Source organism: Astyanax mexicanus, unplaced genomic scaffold (genome assembly GCF_023375975.1).
Source record: "Astyanax mexicanus isolate ESR-SI-001 unplaced genomic scaffold, AstMex3_surface scaffold_36, whole genome shotgun sequence".
Lineage (NCBI taxonomy): Eukaryota > Metazoa > Chordata > Actinopteri > Characiformes > Acestrorhamphidae > Astyanax > Astyanax mexicanus.
Window position 1 is genome coordinate 320,001 of NW_026040046.1, and position 12,500 is coordinate 332,500.

A 12,500-nucleotide genomic window follows, 5' to 3' on the forward strand; every position below is an offset into this window, starting at 1 on the left:
CATTACCATGGTCTTGTTATACATTACTAGTTTGTTGTCTGAAACCCAACATAGATGAAGTTGCATAAGTAGTCTTGATGACAGCTCTGCAATGGCTTACGGTCACACTACCCTGAGAACGCCCGATCTCGTCTGATCTCGGAAGCTAAGCAGGGTTTGGCCTGGTTAGTACTTGGATGGGAGACCACCTGGGAATACCAGGTGCTGTAAGCTTTTCCCCTCTTGCTTCCATTACCATGGTCTTGTTATACATTACTAGTTTGTTATCTGAAACCCAACATAGATGAAGTTGCATAAGTAGTCTTGATGAGAGCTCTGCAATGGCTTACGGTCACACTACCCTGAGAACGCCCGATCTCGTCTGATCTCGGAAGCTAAGCAGGGTTTGGCCTGGTTAGTACTTGGATGGGAGACCACCTGGGAATACCAGGTGCTGTAAGCTTTTCCCCTCTTGCTTCCATTACCATGGTCTTGTTATACATTACTAGTTTGTTATCTGAAACCCAACATAGATGAAGTTGCATAAGTAGTCTTGATGAGAGCTCTGCAATGGCTTACGGTCACACTACCCTGAGAACGCCCGATCTCGTCTGATCTCGGAAGCTAAGCAGGGTTTGGCCTGGTTAGTACTTGGTTGGGAGACCACCTGGGAATACCAGGTGCTGTAAGCTTTTCCCCTCTTGCTTCCATTACCATGGTCTTGTTATAGATTACTAGTTTGTTATCTGAAACCCAACATAGATGAAGTTGCATAAGTAGTCTTGATGAGAGCTCTGCAATGGCTTACGGTCACACTACCCTGAGAACGCCCGATCTCGTCTGATCTCGGAAGCTAAGCAGGGTTTGGCCTGGTTAGTACTTGGATGGGAGACCACCTGGGAATACCAGGTGCTGTAAGCTTTTCCCCTCTTGCTTCCATTACCATGGTCTTGTTATACATTACTAGTTTGTTATCTGAAACCCAACATAGATGAAGTTGCATAAGTAGTCTTGATGAGAGCTCTGCAATGGCTTACGGTCACACTACCCTGAGAACGCCCCATCTCGTCTGATCTCGGAAGCTAAGCAGGGTTTGGCCTGGTTAGTACTTGGATGGGAGACCACCTGGGAATACCAGGTGCTGTAAGCTTTTCCCCTCTTGCTTCCATTACCATGGTCTTGTTATACATTACTAGTTTGTTATCTGAAACCCAACATAGATGAAGTTGCATAAGTAGTCTTGATGAGAGCTCTGCAATGGCTTACGGTCACACTACCCTGAGAACGCCCGATCTCGTCTGATCTCGGAAGCTAAGCAGGGTTTGGCCTGGTTAGTACTTGGATGGGAGACCACCTGGGAATACCAGGTGCTGTAAGCTTTTCCCCTCTTGCTTCCATTACCATGGTCTTGTTATACATTACTAGTTTGTTATCTGAAACCCAACATAGATGAAGTTGCATAAGTAGTCTTGATGAGAGCTCTGCAATGGCTTACGGTCACACTACCCTGAGAACGCCCGATCTCGTCTGATCTCGGAAGCTAAGCAGGGTTTGGCCTGGTTAGTACTTGGATGGGAGACCACCTGGGAATACCAGGTGCTGTAAGCTTTTCCCCTCTTGCTTCCATTACCATGGTCTTGTTATACATTACTAGTTTGTTATCTGAAACCCAACATAGATGAAGTTGCATAAGTAGTCTTGATGAGAGCTCTGCAATGGCTTACGGTCACACTACCCTGAGAACGCCCGATCTCGTCTGATCTCGGAAGCTAAGCAGGGTTTGGCCTGGTTAGTACTTGGATGGGAGACCACCTGGGAATACCAGGTGCTGTAAGCTTTTCCCCTCTTGCTTCCATTACCATGGTTTTGTTATACATTACTAGTTTGTTATCTGAAACCCAACATAGATGAAGTTGCATAAGTAGTCTTGATGAGAGCTCTGCAATGGCTTACGGTCACACTACCCTGAGAACGCCCGATCTCGTCTGATCTCGGAAGCTAAGCAGGGTTTGGCCTGGTTAGTACTTGGATGGGAGACCACCTGGGAATACCAGGTGCTGTAAGCTTTTCCCCTCTTGCTTCCATTACCATGGTCTTGTTATACATTACTAGTTTGTTATCTGAAACCCAACATAGATGAAGTTGCATAAGTAGTCTTGATGAGAGCTCTGCAATGGCTTACGGTCACACTACCCTGAGAACACCCGATCTCGTCTGATCTCGGAAGCTAAGCAGGGTTTGGCCTGGTTAGTACTTGGATTGGAGACCACCTGGGAATACCAGGTGCTGTAAGCTTTTCCCCTCTTGCTTCCATTACCATGGTCTTGTTATACATTACTAGTTTGTTATCTGAAACCCAACATAGATGAAGTTGCATAAGTAGTCTTGATGAGAGCTCTGCAATGGCTTACGGTCACACTACCCTGAGAACGCCCGATCTCATCTGATCTCGGAAGCTAAGCAGGGTTTGGCCTGGTTAGTACTTGGATGGGAGACCACCTGGGAATACCAGGTGCTGTAAGCTTTTCCCCTCTTGCTTCCATTACCATGGTCTTGTTATACATTACTAGTTTGTTATCTGAAACCCAACATAGATGAAGTTGCATAAGTAGTCTTGATGAGAGCTCTGCAATGGCTTACGGTCACACTACCCTGAGAACGCCCGATCTCGTCTGATCTCGGAAGCTAAGCAGGGTTTGGCCTGGTTAGTACTTGGATGGGAGACCACCTGGGAATACCAGGTGCTGTAAGCTTTTCCCCTCTTGCTTCCATTACCATGGTCTTGTTATACATTACTAGTTTGTTATCTGAAACCCAACATAGATGAAGTTGCATAAGTAGTCTTGATGAGAGCTCTGCAATGGCTTACGGTCACACTACCCTGAGAACGCCCGATCTCGTCTGATCTCGGAAGCTAAGCAGGGTTTGGCCTGGTTAGTACTTGGATGGGAGACCACCTGGGAATACCAGGTGCTGTAAGCTTTTCCCCTCTTGCTTCCATTACCATGGTCTTGTTATACATTACTAGTTTGTTATCTGAAACCCAACATAGATGAAGTTGCATAAGTAGTCTTGATGAGAGCTCTGCAATGGCTTACGGTCACACTACCCTGAGAACGCCCGATCTCGTCTGATCTCGGAAGCTAAGCAGGGTTTGGCCTGGTTAGTACTTGGATGGGAGACCACCTGGGAATACCAGGTGCTGTAAGATTTCCCCTCTTGCTTCCATTACCATGGTCTTGTTATACATTACTAGTTTGTTATCTGAAACCCAACATAGATGAAGTTGCATAAGTAGTCTTGATGAGAGCTCTGCGATGGCTTACGGTCACACTACCCTGAGAACGCCCGATCTCGTCTGAGCTCGGAAGCTAAGCAGGGTTTGGCCTGGTTAGTACTTGGATGGGAGACCACCTGGGAATACCAGGTGCTGTAAGCTTTTCCCCTCTTGCTTCCATTACCATGGTCTTGTTATACATTACTAGTTTGTTATCTGAAACCCAACATAGATGAAGTTGCATAAGTAGTCTTGATGAGAGCTCTGCAATGGCTTACGGTCACACTACCCTGAGAACGCCCGATCTCGTCTGATCTCGGAAGCTAAGCAGGGTTTGGCCTGGTTAGTACTTGGATGGGAGACCACCTGGGAATACCAGGTGCTGTAAGCTTTTCCCCTCTTGCTTCCATTACCATGGTCTTGTTATACATTACTAGTTTGTTATCTGAAACCCAACATAGATGAAGTTGCATAAGTAGTCTTGATGAGAGCTCTGCAATGGCTTACGGTCACACTACCCTGAGAACGCCCGATCTCGTCTGATCTCGGAAGCTAAGCAGGGTTTGGCCTGGTTAGTACTTGGATGGGAGACCACCTGGGAATACCAGGTGCTGTAAGCTTTTCCCCTCTTGCTTCCATTACCATGGTCTTGTTATAAATTACTAGTTTGTTATCTGAAACCCAACATAGATGAAGTTGCATAAGTAGTCTTGATGAGAGCTCTGCAATGGCTTACGGTCACACTACCCTGAGAACGCCCGATCTCGTCTGATCTCGGAAGCTAAGCAGGGTTTGGCCTGCTTAGTACTTGGATCGGAGACCACCTGGGAATACCAGGTGCTGTAAGCTTTTCCCCTCTTGCTTCCATTACCATGGTCTTGTTATACATTACTAGTTTGTTATCTGAAACCCAACATAGATGAAGTTGCATAAGTAGTCTTGATGAGAGCTCTGCAATGGCTTACGGTCACACTACCCTGAGAACGCCCGATCTCGTCTGATCTCGGAAGCTAAGCAGGGTTTGGCCTGGTTAGTACTTGGATGGGAGACCACCTGGGAATACCAGGTGCTGTAAGCTTTTCCCCTCTTGCTTCCATTACCATGGTCATGTTATACATTACTAGTTTGTTATCTGAAACCCAACATAGATGAAGTTGCATAAGTAGTCTTGATGAGAGCTCTGCAATGGCTTACGGTCACACTACCCTGAGAACGCCCGATCTCGTCTGATCTCGGAAGCTAAGCAGGGTTTGGCCTGGTTAGTACTTGGATGGGAGACCACCTGGGAATACCAGGTGCTGTAAGCTTTTCCCCTCTTGCTTCCATTACCATGGTCTTGTTATACATTACTAGTTTGTTATCTGAAACCCAACATAGATGAAGTTGCATAAGTAGTCTTGATGAGAGCTCTGCAATGGCTTACAGTCACACTACCCTGAGAACGCCCGATCTCGTCCGATCTCGGAAGCTAAGCAGGGTTTGGCCTGGTTAGTACTTGGATGGGAGACCACCTGGGAATGCCTGGTGCTGTAAGCTTTTCCCCTCTTGCTTCCATTACCATGGTCTTGTTATACATTACTAGTTTGTTATCTGAAACCCAACATAGATGAAGTTGCATAAGTAGTCTTGATGAGAGCTCTGCAATGGCTTACGGTCACACTACCCTGAGAACGCCCAATCTCGTCTGATCTCGGAAGCTAAGCAGGGTTTGGCCTGGTTAGTACTTGGATGGGAGACCACCTGGGAATACCAGGTGCTGTAAGCTTTTCCCCTCTTGCTTCCATTACCATGGTCTTGTTATACATTACTAGTTTGTTATCTGAAACCCAACATAGATGAAGTTGCATAAGTAGTCTTGATAAGAGCTCTGCAATGGCTTACGGTCACACTACCCTGAGAACGCCCAATCTCGTCTGATCTCGGAAGCTAAGCAGGGTTTGGCCTGGTTAGTACTTGGATGGGAGACCACCTGGGAATACCAGGTGCTGTAAGCTTTTCCCCTCTTGCTTCCATTACCATGGTCTTGTTATACATTACTAGTTTGTTATCTGAAACCCAACATAGATGAAGTTGCATGAGTAGTCTTGATGAGAGCTCTGCAATGGCTTACGGTCACACTACCCTGAGAACGCCCGATCTCGTCTGATCTCGGAAGCTAAGCAGGGTTTGGCCTGGTTAGTACTTGGATGGGAGACCACCTGGGAATACCAGGTGCTGTAAGCTTTCCCCCTCTTGCGTCCATTACCATGGTCTTGTTATACATTACTAGTTTGTTATCTGAAACCCAACATAGATGAAGTTGCATAAGTAGTCTTGATGAGAGCTCTGCAATGGCTTACGGTCACACTACCCTGAGAACGCCCGATCTCGTCTGATCTCGGAAGCTAAGCAGGGTTTGGCCTGGTTAGTACTTGGATGGGAGACCACCTGGGAATACCAGGTGCTGTAAGCTTTTCCCCTCTTGCTTCCATTACCATGGTCATGTTATACATTACTAGTTTGTTATCTGAAACCCAACATAGATGAAGTTGCATAAGTAGTCTTGATGAGAGCTCTGCAATGGCTTACGGTCACACTACCCTGAGAACGCCCGATCTCGTCTGATCTCGGAAGCTAAGCAGGGTTTGGCCTGGTTAGTACTTGGATGGGAGACCACCTGGGAATACCAGGTGCTGTAAGCTTTTCCCCTCTTGCTTCCATTACCATGGTCTTGTTATACATTACTAGTTTGTTATCTGAAACCCAACATAGATGAAGTTGCATAAGTAGTCTTGATGAGAGCTCTGCAATGGCTTACAGTCACACTACCCTGAGAACGCCCGATCTCGTCCGATCTCGGAAGCTAAGCAGGGTTTGGCCTGGTTAGTACTTGGATGGGAGACCACCTGGGAATGCCTGGTGCTGTAAGCTTTTCCCCTCTTGCTTCCATTACCATGGTCTTGTTATACATTACTAGTTTGTTATCTGAAACCCAACATAGATGAAGTTGCATAAGTAGTCTTGATGAGAGCTCTGCAATGGCTTACGGTCACACTACCCTGAGAACGCCCAATCTCGTCTGATCTCGGAAGCTAAGCAGGGTTTGGCCTGGTTAGTACTTGGATGGGAGACCACCTGGGAATACCAGGTGCTGTAAGCTTTTCCCCTCTTGCTTCCATTACCATGGTCTTGTTATACATTACTAGTTTGTTATCTGAAACCCAACATAGATGAAGTTGCATAAGTAGTCTTGATAAGAGCTCTGCAATGGCTTACGGTCACACTACCCTGAGAACGCCCGATCTCGTCGGATCTCGGAAGCTAAGCAGGGTTTGGCCTGGTTAGTACTTGGATGGGAGACCACCTGGGAATACCAGGTGCTGTAAGCTTTTCCCCTCTTGCTTCCATTACCATGGTCTTGTTATACATTACTAGTTTGTTATCTGAAACCCAACATAGATGAAGTTGCATGAGTAGTCTTGATGAGAGCTCTGCAATGGCTTACGGTCACACTACCCTGAGAACACCCGATCTCGTCTGATCTCGGAAGCTAAGCAGGGTTTGGCCTGGTTAGTACTTGGATGGGAGACCACCTGGGAATACCAGGTGCTGTAAGCTTTTCCCCTCTTGCGTCCATTACCATGGTCTTGTTATACATTACTAGTTTGTTATCTGAAACCCAACATAGATGAAGTTGCATAAGTAGTCTTGATGAGAGCTCTGCAATGGCTTACGGTCACACTACCCTGAGAACGCCCGATCTCGTCTGATCTCGGAAGCTAAGCAGGGTTTGGCCTGGTTAGTACTTGGATGGGAGACCACCTGGGAATACCAGGTGCTGTAAGCTTTTCCCCTCTTGCTTCCATTACCATGGTCTTGTTATACATTACTTGTTTGTTATCTGAAACCCAACATAGATGAAGTTGCATAAGTAGTCTTGATGAGAGCTCTGCAATGGCTTACGGTCACACTACCCTGAGAACGCCCGATCTCGTCTGATCTCGGAAGCTAAGCAGGGTTTGGCCTGGTTAGTACTTGGATGGGAGACCACCTGGGAATACCAGGTGCTGTAAGCTTTTCCCCTCTTGCTTCCATTACCATGGTCTTGTTATACATTACTAGTTTGTTATCTGAAACCCAACATAGATGAAGTTGCATAAGTAGTCTTGATGAGAGCTCTGCAATGGCTTACGGTCACACTACCCTGAGAACGCCCGATCTCGTCTGATCTCGGAAGCTAAGCAGGGTTTGGCCTGGTTAGTACTTGGATGGGAGACCACCTGGGAATACCAGGTGCTGTAAGCTTTTCCCCTCTTGCTTCCATTACCATGGTCTTGTTATACATTACTAGTTTGTTATCTGAAACCCAACATAGATGAAGTTGCATAAGTAGTCTTGATGAGAGCTCTGCAATGGCTTACAGTCACACTACCCTGAGAACGCCCGATCTCGTCTGATCTCGGAAGCTAAGCAGGGTTTGGCCTGGTTAGTACTTGGATGGGAGACCACCTGGGAATACCTGGTGCTGTAAGCTTTTCCCCTCTTGCTTCCATTACCATGGTCTTGTTATACATTACTAGTTTGTTATCTGAAACCCAACATAGATGAAGTTGCATAAGTAGTCTTGATGAGAGCTCTGCAATGGCTTACGGTCACACTACCCTGAGAACGCCCGATCTCGTCTGATCTCGGAAGCTAAGCAGGGTTTGGCCTGGTTAGTACTTGGATGGGAGACCACCTGGGATTACCAGGTGCTGTAAGCTTTTCCCCTCTTGCTTCCATTACCATGGTCTTGTTATACATTACTAGTTTGTTATCTGAAACCCAACATAGATGAAGTTGCATAAGTAGTCTTGATGAGAGCTCTGCAATGGCTTACGGTCACACTACCCTGAGAACGCCCGATCTCGTCTGATCTCGGAAGCTAAGCAGGGTTTGGCCTGGTTAGTACTTGGATGGGAGACCACCTGGGAATACCAGGTGCTGTAAGCTTTTCCCCTCTTGCTTCCATTACCATGGTCTTGTTATACATTACTAGTTTGTTATCTGAAACCCAACATAGATGAAGTTGCATAAGTAGTCTTGATGAGAGCTCTGCAATGGCTTACAGTCACACTACCCTGAGAACGCCCGATCTCGTCCGATCTCGGAAGCTAAGCAGGGTTTGGCCTGGTTAGTACTTGGATGGGAGACCACCTGGGAATACCTGGTGCTGTAAGCTTTTCCCCTCTTGCTTCCATTACCATGGTCTTGTTATACATTACTAGTTTGTTATCTGAAACCCAACATAGATGAAGTTGCATAAGTAGTCTTGATGAGAGCTCTGCAATGGCTTACGGTCACACTACCCTGAGAACGCCCGATCTCGTCTGATCTCGGAAGCTAAGCAGGGTTTGGCCTGGTTAGTACTTGGATGGGAGACCACCTGGGAATACCAGGTGCTGTAAGCTTTTCCCCTCTTGCTTCCATTACCATTGTCTTGTTATACATTACTAGTTTTTTATCTGAAACCCAACATAGATGAAGTTGCATAAGTAGTCTTGATGAGAGCTCTGCAATGGCTTACGGTCACACTACCCTGAGAACGCCCGATCTCGTCTGATCTCGGAAGCTAAGCAGGGTTTGGCCTGGTTAGTACTTGGATGGGAGACCACCTGGGAATACCAGGTGCTGTAAGCTTTTCCCCTCTTGCTTCCATTACCATGGTCTTGTTATACATTACTAGTTTGTTATCTGAAACCCAACATAGATGAAGTTGCATAAGGAGTCTTGATGAGAGCTCTGCAATGGCTTACGGTCACACTACCCTGAGAACGCCCGATCTCGTCTGATCTCGGAAGCTAAGCAGGGTTTGGCCTGGTTAGTACTTGGATGGGAGACCACCTGGGAATACCAGGTGCTGTAAGCTTTTCCCCTCTTGCTTCCATTACCATGGTCTTGTTATACATTACTAGTTTGTTATCTGAAACCCAACATAGATGAAGTTGCATAAGTAGTCTTGATGAGAGCTCTGCAATGGCTTACGGTCACACTACCCTGAGAACGCCCGATCTCGTCTGATCTCGGAAGCTAAGCAGGTTTTGGCCTGGTTAGTACTTGGATGGGGGACCACCTGGGAATACCAGGTGCTGTATGCTTTTCCCCTCTTGCTTCCATTACCATGGTCTTGTTATACATTACTAGTTTGTTATCTGAAACCCAACATAGATGAAGTTGCATAAGTAGTCTTGATGAGAGCTCTGCAATGGCTTACGGTCACACTACCCTGAGAACGCCCCATCTCGTCTGATCTCGGAAGCTAAGCAGGGTTTGGCCTGGTTAGTACTTGGATGGGAGACCACCTGGGAATACCAGGTGCTGTAAGCTTTTCCTCTCTTTCTTCCATTACCATGGTCTTGTTATACATTACTAGTTTCTTATCTGAAACCCAACATAGATGAAGTTGCATAAGTAGTCTTGATGAGAGCTCTGCAATGGCTTACGGTCACACTACCCTGAGAACGCCCGATCTCGTCTGATCTCGGAAGCTAAGCAGGGTTTGGCCTGGTTAGTACTTGGATGGGAGACCACCTGGGAATACCAGGTGCTGTAAGCTTTTCCCCTCTTGCTTCCATTACCATGGTCTTGTTATACATTACTAGTTTCTTATCTGAAACCCAACATAGATGAAGTTGCATAAGTAGTCTTGATGAGAGCTCTGCAATTGCTTACGGTCACACTACCCTGAGAACGCCCGATCTCGTCTGATCTCGGAAGCTAAGCAGGGTTTGGCCTGGATAGTACTTGGATGGGAGACCACCTGGGAATACCAGGTGCTGTAAGCTTTTCCCCTCTTGCTTCCATTACCATGGTCTTGTTATACATTACTAGTTTGTTATCTGAAACCCAACATAGATGAAGTTGCATAAGTAGTCTTGATGAGAGCTCTGCAATGGCTTACGGTCACACTACCCTGAGAACGCCCGATCTCGTCTGATCTCGGAAGCTAAGCAGGGTTTGGCCTGGTTAGTACTTGGATGGGAGACCACCTGGGAATACCAGGTGCTGTAAGCTTTTCCCCTCTTGCTTCCATTACCATGGTCTTGTTATACATTACTAGTTTGTTATCTGAAACCCAACATAGATGAAGTTGCATGAGTAGTCTTGATGAGAGCTCTGCAATGGCTTACGGTCACACTACCCTGAGAACGCCCGATCTCGTCTGATCTCGGAAGCTAAGCAGGGTTTGGCCTGGTTAGTACTTGGATGGGAGACCACCTGGGAATACCAGGTGCTGTAAGCTTTTCCCCTCTTGCGTCCATTACCATGGTCTTGTTATACATTACTAGTTTGTTATCTGAAACCCAACATAGATGAAGTTGCATAAGTAGTCTTGATGAGAGCTCTGCAATGGCTTACGGTCACACTACCCTGAGAACGCCCGATCTCGTCTGATCTCGGAAGCTAAGCAGGGTTTGGCCTGGTTAGTACTTGGATGGGAGACCACCTGGGAATACCAGGTGCTGTAAGCTTTTCCCCTCTTGCTTCCATTACCATGGTCTTGTTATACATTACTTGTTTGTTATCTGAAACCCAACATAGATGAAGTTGCATAAGTAGTCTTGATGAGAGCTCTGCAATGGCTTACGGTCACACTACCCTGAGAACGCCCGATCTCGTCTGATCTCGGAAGCTAAGCAGGGTTTGGCCTGGTTAGTACTTGGATGGGAGACCACCTGGGAATACCAGGTGCTGTAAGCTTTTCCCCTCTTGCTTCCATTACCATGGTCTTGTTATACATTACTAGTTTGTTATCTGAAACCCAACATAGATGAAGTTGCATAAGTAGTCTTGATGAGAGCTCTGCAATGGCTTACGGTCACACTACCCTGAGAACGCCCGATCTCGGCTGATCTCGGAAGCTAAGCAGGGTTTGGCCTGGTTAGTACTTGGATGGGAGACCACCTGGGAATACCAGGTGCTGTAAGCTTTTCCCCTCTTGCTTCCATTACCATGGTCTTGTTATAGATTACTAGTTTGTTATCTGAAACCCAACATAGATGAAGTTGCATAAGTAGTCTTGATGAGAGCTCTGCAATGCCTTACGGTCACACTACCCTGAGAACGCCCGATCTCGTCTGATCTCGGAAGCTAAGCAGGGTTTGGCCTGGTTAGTACTTGGATGGGAGACCACCTGGGAATACCAGGTGCTGTAAGCTTTTCCCCTCTTGCTTCCATTACCATGGTCTTGTTATACATTACTAGTTTGTTATCTGAAACCCAACATAGATGAAGTTGCATAAGTAGTCTTGATGAGAGCTCTGCAATGGCTTACGGTCACACTACCCTGAGAACGCCCGATCTCGTCTGATCTCGGAAGCTAAGCAGGGTTTGGCCAGGTTAGTACTTGGATGGGAGACCACCTGGGAATACCAGGTGCTGTAAGCTTTTCCCCTCTTGCTTCCATTACCATGGTCTTGTTATACATTACTAGTTTGTTATCTGAAACCCAACATAGATGAAGTTGCATAAGTAGTCTTGATGAGAGCTCTGCAATGGCTTACGGTCACACTACCCTGAGAACGCCCGATCTCGTCTGATCTCGGAAGCTAAGCAGGGTTTGGCCTGGTTAGTACTTGGATCGGAGACCACCTGGGAATACCAGGTGCTGTAAGCTTTTCCCCTCCTGCTTCCATTACCATGGTCTTGTTATACATTACTAGTTTGTTATCTGAAACCCAACATAGATGAAGTTGCATAAGTAGTCTTGATGAGAGCTCTGCAATGGCTTACGGTCACACTACCCTGAGAACGCCCGATCTCGTCTGATCTCGGAAGCTAAGCAGGGTTTGGCCTGGTTAGTACTTGGATGGGAGACCACCTGGGAATACCAGGTGCTGTAAGCTTTTCCCCTCTTGCTTCCATTACCATGGTCATGTTATACATTACTAGTTTGTTATCTGAAACCCAACATAGATGAAGTTGCATAAGTAGTCTTGATGAGAGCTCTGCAATGGCTTACGGTCACACTACCCTGAGAACGCCCGATCTCGTCTGATCTCGGAAGCTAAGCAGGGTTTGGCCTGGTTAGTACTTGGATGGGAGACCACCTGGGAATACCAGGTGCTGTAAGCTTTTCCCCTCTTGCTTCCATTACCATGGTCTTGTTATACATTACTAGTTTGTTATCTGAAACCCAACATAGATGAAGTTGCATAAGTAGTCTTGATGAGAGCTCTGCAATGGCTTACGATCACACTACCCTGAGAACGCCCGATCTCGTCTG

At 46.7% G+C, this 12,500-nt stretch overlaps 54 non-coding genes and 1 pseudogene across 54 annotated transcripts; all 55 read left to right on the forward strand.

Annotated features, from left to right (window-relative positions):
• The first annotated feature begins 94 nt into the window (after positions 1–94).
• On the forward strand, positions 95–213 carry LOC125790923 (5S ribosomal RNA). Its single transcript, XR_007430649.1, has one exon. It is a non-coding gene; the product is annotated as a 5S ribosomal RNA (ribosomal RNA).
• A 110-nt stretch (positions 214–323) lies between these two features.
• On the forward strand, positions 324–442 carry LOC125790924 (5S ribosomal RNA). Its single transcript, XR_007430650.1, has one exon. It is a non-coding gene; the product is annotated as a 5S ribosomal RNA (ribosomal RNA).
• A 110-nt stretch (positions 443–552) lies between these two features.
• LOC125791738 (5S ribosomal RNA) lies at positions 553–671 on the forward strand. Its single transcript, XR_007431470.1, has one exon. It is a non-coding gene; the product is annotated as a 5S ribosomal RNA (ribosomal RNA).
• A 110-nt stretch (positions 672–781) lies between these two features.
• Positions 782–900, forward strand: LOC125790925 (5S ribosomal RNA). Its single transcript, XR_007430651.1, has one exon. It is a non-coding gene; the product is annotated as a 5S ribosomal RNA (ribosomal RNA).
• Positions 901–1,010: 110 nt separating this feature from the next.
• LOC125792486 (5S ribosomal RNA) lies at positions 1,011–1,129 on the forward strand. Its single transcript, XR_007432219.1, has one exon. It is a non-coding gene; the product is annotated as a 5S ribosomal RNA (ribosomal RNA).
• Positions 1,130–1,239: 110 nt separating this feature from the next.
• LOC125790926 (5S ribosomal RNA) lies at positions 1,240–1,358 on the forward strand. Its single transcript, XR_007430652.1, has one exon. It is a non-coding gene; the product is annotated as a 5S ribosomal RNA (ribosomal RNA).
• Positions 1,359–1,468: 110 nt separating this feature from the next.
• On the forward strand, positions 1,469–1,587 carry LOC125790927 (5S ribosomal RNA). The gene has a single exon (XR_007430653.1). It is a non-coding gene; the product is annotated as a 5S ribosomal RNA (ribosomal RNA).
• A 110-nt stretch (positions 1,588–1,697) lies between these two features.
• LOC125790928 (5S ribosomal RNA) lies at positions 1,698–1,816 on the forward strand. Its single transcript, XR_007430654.1, has one exon. It is a non-coding gene; the product is annotated as a 5S ribosomal RNA (ribosomal RNA).
• A 110-nt stretch (positions 1,817–1,926) lies between these two features.
• LOC125790930 (5S ribosomal RNA) lies at positions 1,927–2,045 on the forward strand. The gene has a single exon (XR_007430656.1). It is a non-coding gene; the product is annotated as a 5S ribosomal RNA (ribosomal RNA).
• A 110-nt stretch (positions 2,046–2,155) lies between these two features.
• LOC125792162 (5S ribosomal RNA) lies at positions 2,156–2,274 on the forward strand. Its single transcript, XR_007431894.1, has one exon. It is a non-coding gene; the product is annotated as a 5S ribosomal RNA (ribosomal RNA).
• A 110-nt stretch (positions 2,275–2,384) lies between these two features.
• LOC125792840 (5S ribosomal RNA) lies at positions 2,385–2,503 on the forward strand. The gene has a single exon (XR_007432431.1). It is a non-coding gene; the product is annotated as a 5S ribosomal RNA (ribosomal RNA).
• Positions 2,504–2,613: 110 nt separating this feature from the next.
• LOC125790931 (5S ribosomal RNA) lies at positions 2,614–2,732 on the forward strand. The gene has a single exon (XR_007430657.1). It is a non-coding gene; the product is annotated as a 5S ribosomal RNA (ribosomal RNA).
• A 110-nt stretch (positions 2,733–2,842) lies between these two features.
• Positions 2,843–2,961, forward strand: LOC125790932 (5S ribosomal RNA). Its single transcript, XR_007430658.1, has one exon. It is a non-coding gene; the product is annotated as a 5S ribosomal RNA (ribosomal RNA).
• A 110-nt stretch (positions 2,962–3,071) lies between these two features.
• Positions 3,072–3,190, forward strand: LOC125792012 (5S ribosomal RNA). Its single transcript, XR_007431744.1, has one exon. It is a non-coding gene; the product is annotated as a 5S ribosomal RNA (ribosomal RNA).
• Positions 3,191–3,299: 109 nt separating this feature from the next.
• Positions 3,300–3,418, forward strand: LOC125791760 (5S ribosomal RNA). Its single transcript, XR_007431492.1, has one exon. It is a non-coding gene; the product is annotated as a 5S ribosomal RNA (ribosomal RNA).
• A 110-nt stretch (positions 3,419–3,528) lies between these two features.
• On the forward strand, positions 3,529–3,647 carry LOC125790933 (5S ribosomal RNA). Its single transcript, XR_007430659.1, has one exon. It is a non-coding gene; the product is annotated as a 5S ribosomal RNA (ribosomal RNA).
• Positions 3,648–3,757: 110 nt separating this feature from the next.
• Positions 3,758–3,876, forward strand: LOC125790934 (5S ribosomal RNA). The gene has a single exon (XR_007430660.1). It is a non-coding gene; the product is annotated as a 5S ribosomal RNA (ribosomal RNA).
• A 110-nt stretch (positions 3,877–3,986) lies between these two features.
• Positions 3,987–4,105, forward strand: LOC125792653 (5S ribosomal RNA). Its single transcript, XR_007432372.1, has one exon. It is a non-coding gene; the product is annotated as a 5S ribosomal RNA (ribosomal RNA).
• A 110-nt stretch (positions 4,106–4,215) lies between these two features.
• LOC125790935 (5S ribosomal RNA) lies at positions 4,216–4,334 on the forward strand. Its single transcript, XR_007430661.1, has one exon. It is a non-coding gene; the product is annotated as a 5S ribosomal RNA (ribosomal RNA).
• A 110-nt stretch (positions 4,335–4,444) lies between these two features.
• Positions 4,445–4,563, forward strand: LOC125790936 (5S ribosomal RNA). The gene has a single exon (XR_007430662.1). It is a non-coding gene; the product is annotated as a 5S ribosomal RNA (ribosomal RNA).
• Positions 4,564–4,673: 110 nt separating this feature from the next.
• Positions 4,674–4,792, forward strand: LOC125791697 (5S ribosomal RNA). Its single transcript, XR_007431429.1, has one exon. It is a non-coding gene; the product is annotated as a 5S ribosomal RNA (ribosomal RNA).
• Positions 4,793–4,902: 110 nt separating this feature from the next.
• Positions 4,903–5,021, forward strand: LOC125792312 (5S ribosomal RNA). Its single transcript, XR_007432044.1, has one exon. It is a non-coding gene; the product is annotated as a 5S ribosomal RNA (ribosomal RNA).
• Positions 5,022–5,131: 110 nt separating this feature from the next.
• Positions 5,132–5,250, forward strand: LOC125792313 (5S ribosomal RNA). Its single transcript, XR_007432045.1, has one exon. It is a non-coding gene; the product is annotated as a 5S ribosomal RNA (ribosomal RNA).
• A 110-nt stretch (positions 5,251–5,360) lies between these two features.
• On the forward strand, positions 5,361–5,479 carry LOC125790937 (5S ribosomal RNA). The gene has a single exon (XR_007430663.1). It is a non-coding gene; the product is annotated as a 5S ribosomal RNA (ribosomal RNA).
• A 110-nt stretch (positions 5,480–5,589) lies between these two features.
• On the forward strand, positions 5,590–5,708 carry LOC125790938 (5S ribosomal RNA). Its single transcript, XR_007430664.1, has one exon. It is a non-coding gene; the product is annotated as a 5S ribosomal RNA (ribosomal RNA).
• Positions 5,709–5,818: 110 nt separating this feature from the next.
• LOC125790939 (5S ribosomal RNA) lies at positions 5,819–5,937 on the forward strand. Its single transcript, XR_007430665.1, has one exon. It is a non-coding gene; the product is annotated as a 5S ribosomal RNA (ribosomal RNA).
• Positions 5,938–6,047: 110 nt separating this feature from the next.
• Positions 6,048–6,166, forward strand: LOC125791699 (5S ribosomal RNA). Its single transcript, XR_007431431.1, has one exon. It is a non-coding gene; the product is annotated as a 5S ribosomal RNA (ribosomal RNA).
• A 110-nt stretch (positions 6,167–6,276) lies between these two features.
• Positions 6,277–6,395, forward strand: LOC125792314 (5S ribosomal RNA). The gene has a single exon (XR_007432046.1). It is a non-coding gene; the product is annotated as a 5S ribosomal RNA (ribosomal RNA).
• A 110-nt stretch (positions 6,396–6,505) lies between these two features.
• LOC125791740 (5S ribosomal RNA) lies at positions 6,506–6,624 on the forward strand. Its single transcript, XR_007431472.1, has one exon. It is a non-coding gene; the product is annotated as a 5S ribosomal RNA (ribosomal RNA).
• A 110-nt stretch (positions 6,625–6,734) lies between these two features.
• Positions 6,735–6,853, forward strand: LOC125791971 (5S ribosomal RNA). The gene has a single exon (XR_007431703.1). It is a non-coding gene; the product is annotated as a 5S ribosomal RNA (ribosomal RNA).
• A 110-nt stretch (positions 6,854–6,963) lies between these two features.
• On the forward strand, positions 6,964–7,082 carry LOC125790941 (5S ribosomal RNA). Its single transcript, XR_007430667.1, has one exon. It is a non-coding gene; the product is annotated as a 5S ribosomal RNA (ribosomal RNA).
• A 110-nt stretch (positions 7,083–7,192) lies between these two features.
• On the forward strand, positions 7,193–7,311 carry LOC125790942 (5S ribosomal RNA). Its single transcript, XR_007430668.1, has one exon. It is a non-coding gene; the product is annotated as a 5S ribosomal RNA (ribosomal RNA).
• Positions 7,312–7,421: 110 nt separating this feature from the next.
• Positions 7,422–7,540, forward strand: LOC125790943 (5S ribosomal RNA). The gene has a single exon (XR_007430669.1). It is a non-coding gene; the product is annotated as a 5S ribosomal RNA (ribosomal RNA).
• A 110-nt stretch (positions 7,541–7,650) lies between these two features.
• Positions 7,651–7,769, forward strand: LOC125791641 (5S ribosomal RNA). The gene has a single exon (XR_007431371.1). It is a non-coding gene; the product is annotated as a 5S ribosomal RNA (ribosomal RNA).
• A 110-nt stretch (positions 7,770–7,879) lies between these two features.
• Positions 7,880–7,998, forward strand: LOC125792334 (5S ribosomal RNA). Its single transcript, XR_007432066.1, has one exon. It is a non-coding gene; the product is annotated as a 5S ribosomal RNA (ribosomal RNA).
• A 110-nt stretch (positions 7,999–8,108) lies between these two features.
• Positions 8,109–8,227, forward strand: LOC125790944 (5S ribosomal RNA). The gene has a single exon (XR_007430670.1). It is a non-coding gene; the product is annotated as a 5S ribosomal RNA (ribosomal RNA).
• Positions 8,228–8,337: 110 nt separating this feature from the next.
• On the forward strand, positions 8,338–8,456 carry LOC125793062 (5S ribosomal RNA). Its single transcript, XR_007432653.1, has one exon. It is a non-coding gene; the product is annotated as a 5S ribosomal RNA (ribosomal RNA).
• Positions 8,457–8,566: 110 nt separating this feature from the next.
• On the forward strand, positions 8,567–8,685 carry LOC125790945 (5S ribosomal RNA). The gene has a single exon (XR_007430671.1). It is a non-coding gene; the product is annotated as a 5S ribosomal RNA (ribosomal RNA).
• Positions 8,686–8,795: 110 nt separating this feature from the next.
• Positions 8,796–8,914, forward strand: LOC125790946 (5S ribosomal RNA). The gene has a single exon (XR_007430672.1). It is a non-coding gene; the product is annotated as a 5S ribosomal RNA (ribosomal RNA).
• Positions 8,915–9,024: 110 nt separating this feature from the next.
• LOC125790947 (5S ribosomal RNA) lies at positions 9,025–9,143 on the forward strand. Its single transcript, XR_007430673.1, has one exon. It is a non-coding gene; the product is annotated as a 5S ribosomal RNA (ribosomal RNA).
• A 110-nt stretch (positions 9,144–9,253) lies between these two features.
• LOC125792550 (5S ribosomal RNA) lies at positions 9,254–9,372 on the forward strand. Its single transcript, XR_007432282.1, has one exon. It is a non-coding gene; the product is annotated as a 5S ribosomal RNA (ribosomal RNA).
• Positions 9,373–9,482: 110 nt separating this feature from the next.
• LOC125792487 (5S ribosomal RNA) lies at positions 9,483–9,601 on the forward strand. The gene has a single exon (XR_007432220.1). It is a non-coding gene; the product is annotated as a 5S ribosomal RNA (ribosomal RNA).
• Positions 9,602–9,711: 110 nt separating this feature from the next.
• On the forward strand, positions 9,712–9,830 carry LOC125790948 (5S ribosomal RNA). The gene has a single exon (XR_007430674.1). It is a non-coding gene; the product is annotated as a 5S ribosomal RNA (ribosomal RNA).
• Positions 9,831–9,940: 110 nt separating this feature from the next.
• Positions 9,941–10,059, forward strand: LOC125791646 (5S ribosomal RNA). The gene has a single exon (XR_007431376.1). It is a non-coding gene; the product is annotated as a 5S ribosomal RNA (ribosomal RNA).
• A 110-nt stretch (positions 10,060–10,169) lies between these two features.
• Positions 10,170–10,288, forward strand: LOC125790949 (5S ribosomal RNA). The gene has a single exon (XR_007430675.1). It is a non-coding gene; the product is annotated as a 5S ribosomal RNA (ribosomal RNA).
• A 110-nt stretch (positions 10,289–10,398) lies between these two features.
• LOC125790950 (5S ribosomal RNA) lies at positions 10,399–10,517 on the forward strand. Its single transcript, XR_007430676.1, has one exon. It is a non-coding gene; the product is annotated as a 5S ribosomal RNA (ribosomal RNA).
• A 110-nt stretch (positions 10,518–10,627) lies between these two features.
• Positions 10,628–10,746, forward strand: LOC125790952 (5S ribosomal RNA). The gene has a single exon (XR_007430678.1). It is a non-coding gene; the product is annotated as a 5S ribosomal RNA (ribosomal RNA).
• A 110-nt stretch (positions 10,747–10,856) lies between these two features.
• On the forward strand, positions 10,857–10,975 carry LOC125790953 (5S ribosomal RNA). Its single transcript, XR_007430679.1, has one exon. It is a non-coding gene; the product is annotated as a 5S ribosomal RNA (ribosomal RNA).
• Positions 10,976–11,085: 110 nt separating this feature from the next.
• LOC125792203 (5S ribosomal RNA) lies at positions 11,086–11,204 on the forward strand. Its single transcript, XR_007431935.1, has one exon. It is a non-coding gene; the product is annotated as a 5S ribosomal RNA (ribosomal RNA).
• A 110-nt stretch (positions 11,205–11,314) lies between these two features.
• Positions 11,315–11,433, forward strand: LOC125792092 (5S ribosomal RNA). Its single transcript, XR_007431824.1, has one exon. It is a non-coding gene; the product is annotated as a 5S ribosomal RNA (ribosomal RNA).
• Positions 11,434–11,543: 110 nt separating this feature from the next.
• LOC125792951 (5S ribosomal RNA) lies at positions 11,544–11,662 on the forward strand. The gene has a single exon (XR_007432542.1). It is a non-coding gene; the product is annotated as a 5S ribosomal RNA (ribosomal RNA).
• Positions 11,663–11,772: 110 nt separating this feature from the next.
• Positions 11,773–11,891, forward strand: LOC125792453 (5S ribosomal RNA). The gene has a single exon (XR_007432185.1). It is a non-coding gene; the product is annotated as a 5S ribosomal RNA (ribosomal RNA).
• A 110-nt stretch (positions 11,892–12,001) lies between these two features.
• On the forward strand, positions 12,002–12,120 carry LOC125790954 (5S ribosomal RNA). The gene has a single exon (XR_007430680.1). It is a non-coding gene; the product is annotated as a 5S ribosomal RNA (ribosomal RNA).
• Positions 12,121–12,230: 110 nt separating this feature from the next.
• Positions 12,231–12,349, forward strand: LOC125790955 (5S ribosomal RNA). The gene has a single exon (XR_007430681.1). It is a non-coding gene; the product is annotated as a 5S ribosomal RNA (ribosomal RNA).
• A 110-nt stretch (positions 12,350–12,459) lies between these two features.
• LOC125792678 (5S ribosomal RNA) overlaps positions 12,460–12,500 on the forward strand; it is a 119-nt pseudogene continuing 78 nt past the window's right edge.